The following is a 7,259-nucleotide window of genomic DNA, read 5'->3' on the forward strand; positions in this document are numbered from 1 at the left end:
GCTCCAGGTTGCTCCTATGGGCTTTCTTAAGGATCTTGATTCTGTGGTGCACCAATTTTTATGGGTTGGTTACTTGGATTCCTCCAAATGGAGTTTGGTTAGATGGGAAGTGGTGTGTAGTCTGAAATAGTATGGTGGATTAGGCCTGAGGCAGTCAGATTTGACTGGGGAGGCTTTGGCTGCTAAACTTTACTAGCAGTGGTGTAATGAGCAAGATAAGAGTTGGGCCAAGGTTCTTTCTCAAAAGTATCTCCTAGGGATCCCTCCTCTCAATATCTCTAGGTACCCCCTTGTGGGGAAGCGATCTATGATTTGGGACACCCTTAAGAAAGGGGCTATGCTTATTAAGGATGGATTATTTTGGATCTAGAAGAGAGGGGAGGAGGCCCAATTCTGGTTAGACTCTTGGGATGGTTATCCTCCCATCACTTCCTAGTTTCCCAACCTGATGATTCTTTGTTAGCAGTTTCAGGAGGCTGGTTGGGCACAGGTGAGGGACTTTAAGTCCTTTTTCCTCTATGGGCTAAATGGAAGTCCCCAAATGAATGGTCAGTTGTTGGGTTATATTTTGATGCAGGAGCATCTTACATGGGAAAATTAAATTATTAGAAAAAAAAAAAAGGAAAAAAAAAAAAAAAAAAAAATTCTGGAGGAGAGAGAAAGTGACGAAAATTAGAGGAGAAATAATAAAAAAATAAAAAGGAGAAAAGAAAGGAAAAGGAGATTTCTATTTTCGAGGCGCATAGGTGGCGTAAAAAGAAAAATAATAAAAATAGTTGTCATTCCATTAATCAAGGTGTATAGGTGGCATCTTAGAAGTTTGTGGAAAGTTCCTTAAATCATGCATTTAATATTTGTTGGATGCTTAGTTGTATTTGGATGGGAATTTAATATTTATTTAAAAGTATTTGTATTTACCTTTTATCCCACATTGGTTGTGTTTGTAATGTCTTGGGTTAGAAGTGCCTATTTAAGCAAGGCTTATAATTGTTTGTAATCAAGTTCGAAGAAATGGAAGCTCTTCTAATGGAAGTTGGAGAAAGACAAGCTCTTCAAGTAGAAGCTCTTCGGATGTAATTTCTTGTAGAAGCTCTTAAAGAGAAAATATCTCTTATATTGTAAGAATTTGGAGTCCTTTCATTTGGAGGATATTGTAATGAATTTCAAGTATTAATGGAATTTTTATGAAGCATTTTTGTCATCTCTCTATCTCCATATTGTTGCATTTTTGGTTGTGAGTTGGTACGGGTGGTGTGGCCCATCATCATTATAGGAGGAATGTGATGTGCTACAAAACATCCTCTCTAGTAGAAGATGTTGTTCTCTCTAAGAAGATGACATGCTTTCCTGGTCTCCCAATCCTATGGGGACCTATACTATAGCCTCCGATTATAGCAGGTTATTGTCTCATAAGTTGGTTGGGCCTAAAATGCAATGGTGGAAAAAGGTTTGGAACAAGCTTTCTTGGCCAAAATGTAATTTTTTTGTTTGGATGTTAGCTTGGAATAAGTGTTTGACTTCGGATAATATTCGAAAGAGAGGATTTTTCAGTCCTTATATGTGTGTTATGTGTGGGGCTAATGAGGAGGATTCTACCCACTTGTTCTTTTGCTACTCTTTTGCCTTACAACTTTGGCACTTTTGGTGGGGTGTTTGGACAACTCCTTGTGTTCATGGTTCTTCCTCGATTGAGTTTTGTTAAGGGATGGTTCGGCCCCCTTCTGTGGCTCCATTTCTGCAAGACGTGTGGTTTGTGGGGCCTATCTTCTTATTGTGGTAGATTTGGCTGAAGTGCAATCGAAGGATATTTTGTGGAGAACAGAGACTAGTGCAACAAATTTGGAAAAGGATATTGGGCATGGTTCAAGAGACAGTGGAGGCTAAGTGTGAAGTGGAATTTCCTTTAGGGAAGAGAGATACAGAGTTGGTGGAAAGATTGGGATTCTAGGGTCTTCTATGGCTTTGACTAGGGCTAAGAGATGACATTGTGAGAAGCAAAAAATTGACAAGGTTGGAAAATGGTAGTTTCCCCCCTATGGCATTTTGAAGATCAATATTGATGGATCTTCAAGGGGAAATCTAGGTCCAATCAGTATTGGTGAGATTGGTAGAGATTCTCTAGGCTCACTGATCTTTATCTTTTTTATCTATGAAGTGATACAGGCCATAAACTTGGTGGAAGGCCTGGCTATTCTTGTTTCTCTTGAGAGAGCTCATGCTTTAGGGTGGAGAAGGATAGTTTGTGAATCCGATTCATAGGTTTTGGTCAATTTTCTTATTGAACAAAAAGTGGCTGATGTTAACTGGCAGTTGGCTAGGATTTTGCAACAAAGTTTATAGATTAGCTCTTTGATGGAAATGGTGACTTTTGTCCATATTCCAAGGGAGTGGAATAGGGTAGCTGATTGTTTGGAGAAATGGGCTTCTAAGCATGCTGAGGGATGGAGAATTGAGTGGGATTTGATCCCTCAGAAGATCCATTTTGATTTAATGAATATTCTGGATGAGGATAGGGTTGAGAATGGTGATAGATGATGGTGTTGGTTGTTTTATCTTTGTGTGGGGTGGTGCTTTGGTTTTCCTTGGGACCTTAGGTCCTTGCTTTCTTTGTAATGGTGCTTTCCAATCTTCAATAAAGTTTTTACCCCTTTTTTTCAAAAAAAATAGTAGCAGGTGTGTAGTTATCAAAGTTAGACATCTCAAAAGAAGTAAGTCTACCAATTACACCTTCTAAGGTCAAAGTGTTACCTGGTGTGCATCTTAGTTCTTAGATTGCTAAAACTCTAATGGAATGTATAGGGAGTAGAGTCCTTAATACCTTGCTTATTACTCTTTCATCTTTGATTTCTCCATTTGCACCATGAATAGCATTAACAATTTCTTTGACTCTTGTGCAGTATTGTTCTATATTCTCACCTTCCATCATTTTCATGTCATCAAATTTACCTCATAAGCTCTTTGATTTGGCTCTTAAGACATTATCATCACCTCCATATATGGTTTTTAATTTGTCACACATTTTCTTTGCACTATCATAATCTTTTAATTCATAAAACTTAGCAGGGCTTAGGGCTAAGGCAATCTCCAACATTGCTTGATTGTGTTCATGCTTCTGCTTCAGTTGTTCAGTTGTCAAAGGAGTAGTTGTTACCTTCACATATTCATTTTCCACAAAGTTGATAGAAGCATCACTAATACTGGATATGTGCAACCTCATCAAGGTCTACCATGCAGGAAATTTCTCCTTGTTCAACTTTGGTTCATCTCTCTTGTTAGTCATGATCTTTGTCTTTAAGTACCTTCGAATGTATCTCTGCAAGCATTGCGATTTAATACCAATTGTTAGAAATGCTTAGAATAACTAAGAGGGGGGGGTGAATCAATTACTCAAGGTCCATAAGTACCATTTGAACAATTAAACATAAATATTCATTGTTTTGCTTATCCTATTGTTGCTCGATCTGTACTATAATGATGAAATTATTGTCTCAAAACCTAACATGCTTTTCTTAATCAAAACATCATCAAATATAAAAATATATAAAGTATTCAACATATGTTTGACACAAGGATTTTACGTGGAGACCCAATCTGGGAAATACCACCATTTTTCACTTTTTTGAAGTGAGCTCTGTTAGGATAAACCACGGACAGAAATAAAAACTACATGCAAATATAACCAATAACAAAAAATAATAGAACACACAGAAATGAACACAAGGCACCAAGATTTAACGTGGTTCACTCAATCCCTGGGCTACGTCCACCAAACAGCAAGTTTGATCTTATTACAATCCAGTGATTACAACCTAATTACAATTTGTAATCCCTTACAACTCAATACCGCCGCAAGAACCAATTTCGTATCACCACATATGAAAAATACCCAACCCTAAGCCCTTTTTATACAAGTATTAAACCGCTTTAGGGTTATAACATGTCGGCCATATGTCGGCCATAATATGTCGGCTACCATGTCGGCTACTTCCAAAAAAAAAAAAAATCTATTAGGAGCTAACCCTATTAAAGGTTTACAATACACATTGTTAAATGTGACTTGGTTAGAGGATTTAATCACCCTATCAAGAGTGGCCTTGTCAGGGTACTTTGATCATTCCATTTAGAATGTCACCTTGTTAAAGGATTTGCATAGATTGTTAAGTCTTTCAAATGACTATTAGGTCAACCTCTATTAAAAATATTTCAATACAAACTATTTACAATGATTAGAAAGAAATAGTAGGCTTTGATCTGTATGATTACAACTCACTTTACAAGTTTAGATCATTGGTTGGTTTGTGTGTTGATTCACTTATAAGCTCTCCATTGTCATCTCTATTCTTGATTCACTCAGAAATCCTTCAAGCAATTAGTCTTCCCCCTTCAAAAACACTTAAGCCTTCTTTCTCAAATTCCACTTATCAATATCAGCAGTGTCTGTGTAAGAAATCTCCTTTGGCTTCACATTCACTTGCACAATTGTGCATTTCTAATCAACCTTCTTCTATACTCGTCTCACACACACTTGTATATGCATTGGCACTTACATGCACACACTTTCCATTCGTCTATATACTTCTTTATATAGATAATTCTTTCTTTGCCATTTTCCATGATCATTGTAGATCTTAGGGTTTACGATTAGGATCAAAACATTTCAATGTATACGTCCATCTTCTTGATTTTCCTCTAGAAACTTCTCTAGAATTTATCTGTTAGGTTTTTACCTAATTTTCACCTTGAATTTAATGATCCAACTCATCAATATTATCTTCAAGATTGTTTACATCTCCCAAGAAATCAATTGAGTCAGTAGGGAATCATGATTTCCTCAAATTCATTCTCAACAGTGTTACTCAGCAATCACTAAGTTTTGACACTCGGTCATCACTTAACACTTGATTGTAGTAAAAAATTCTAGCTCAACATTGACTAACATGCTTGATCGATACTAATGCTCGATCAACACTAGATTTTCTCAACACTTATTGTGGCTTGATTGACACTAGCATCACTCAATATTCCTTAGCATTTACTCTATTGCTCGACTTAGCTTAACTTTCTTGATATGACTAATCACTTTGTCTCATTTAGTTTATCTAATCAAATGTCTATTGTAGCTTCCTTTTCATAACTCAACCTTTCCTCTAGGTGCTATTGTTACGAGAAATTTCTCAAATCCTCTTCATCAATCAAATAGATATGACATTTAGATTAGGTAGCAATATGTCTTACCAATAGATTTGACATCAATGACAAAACAACAATTGTTCCAATTGGAAATTTCCAACACTATCTATATACAGTGTATTGAATTATACATGTCAATCCATGAGACTGTGAGGGATGCTCGAGAAAGGGGATCAAGTTACTACATATGTCAACTAAAAACTACAACTATTCAAAGATGGAGCGCACACACATGTTTATATATGAATTGAGCACTATATTCTCACTGCTATATCAAGTCTAAATGGATTATACCTCAACACTTTGAGAGCGTAAGATAACTGAAATGCATAAAATATAAAGTAAATACTTTGTTATTATTATTTGAAATCTAGGTTTTGAACCAGAGAACTATTCTCAAATTAGTGCCTATCTAGTTTATTAACAATTATATAGAAATTGCTTACCGATAAGTGTAGAAACTCTTAATAACTTCACTTACAAGGAAAGTATTCATATTATAGGAACCACTCATTCAATAATGTAGGTGTCTTTTTAATCTTAATCAGAATATCATATTGCCACTTAAAATAGAAATAAGTCACAAAAAATATGGCCAACAACTCTGAACTACACTTCTCCTTATTAAATATTCTCCATGATTACAAAATAATAAGCTATATCCATCTCATTTACCAAATGACTTGGATATTCAATATAGTTTAGATCCCTTAAAACATCAAAAATTCCCCTAGTTATAGAAAATTTCAAACATGTCAACCTAAAGCCTCAAAAAGAAATTTTACAATATTTTGACTTTTACAATACAAAACAAATTTGGGAACTTATGTCCATTACAATATATGATTTGATCATTTAAATTTTTCTATTTGAGCACATGATTGTTGATGAATATTTCCAAATGCAAGACTTGATCCATTTGCATAAGCCAAAAATGTTTCACTGCTTCAAAGTTGTAAAACATAGGTCATCATTGCAAAATTTGATTCAACTCAAATCCAATGACTAATTGAAATGGAAGTCAATCACTTCCATATCCATCCTCCCAAGATTGATGAAATTATGTATTGTTCTAACTCTGCATTAAGTTTATCTGGCCACTAGACCAAGAACTAGGTGTTTGCAATGTTATATGTTGTCATTGATCTATTCATATGATGGCAAAATCAATAGTTTAAATTCAAAGGGGACCCAATAAAATTTTGCAACCACTAGATGCACTTTGCATCTTGCCTCCATTTGTCAAAATAGCATGGTAGCACAAGCTCGACTAGGACCCAAACTATTGCATATATGCTCATGTGCTATACCTTTTCCTACGCTTACTTAGATGAAGCCCAAATACTATGTCTCATCTTAGCATAATAATATGAGGATATTTTCCAAAATCTTTCAAATAATTTGTGCTTACACTCCAATCATCTAAAAGAACTTTTATCTTTTCCTAACCATTGACATCGAGCCCCACCATGGATGCATCAATGTGATGTCATCAGGTTCTGAGCCTATGACATAGTCTCAAAAAGGTCCTAATAAGGATCTTAGGATAAAATGAGTCTAAGGAGGACCAATAGTCCCCACATGGGAATAAAATAAGTTTTAAGGGTCTTATACATGGAAAATTAGCCTTAGAGTAAATTTGGAAGAAGTTTAAATGAGTTTTAAATCCATTAAAGCAAAGAAATGTAAGTTAGACATTCAAATGTTTGAATTCTAACAATTAATAGGTTTTTGGAGGGAAAGTTGATTTAGACCCATAAACATATTTTTGATGCCTTCCAACCAACTTGGGTTGGTTGGGAAAGTTTTTTTCCACCCTATATAGCCTAGTCAAGGCATATGGGCTACAGGGAGTGTGGATTGGATAGCATTTAGTAAAAACTATTTGAGGAAAAGCAACAAAAGTTCATTATTTCTGCAATTTCTTATGACTCTTTGATTGTCTCCCATTTCTTTCTTTTTTGTAATGATCTAGGAACATCTACTAGTCCTTGTTGAAGCCTTTTTTAATGTGTTAAATTCATTGTTGTAGTATTCACACAAAAAGTGTTGAAAGGACTTGGGAAATT

Source organism: Cupressus sempervirens, chromosome 8 (genome assembly GCF_028749045.1).
Source record: "Cupressus sempervirens isolate cs-2001-9-10 chromosome 8, ASM2874904v1, whole genome shotgun sequence".
In the NCBI taxonomy this organism is placed as follows: domain Eukaryota; kingdom Viridiplantae; phylum Streptophyta; class Pinopsida; order Cupressales; family Cupressaceae; genus Cupressus; species Cupressus sempervirens.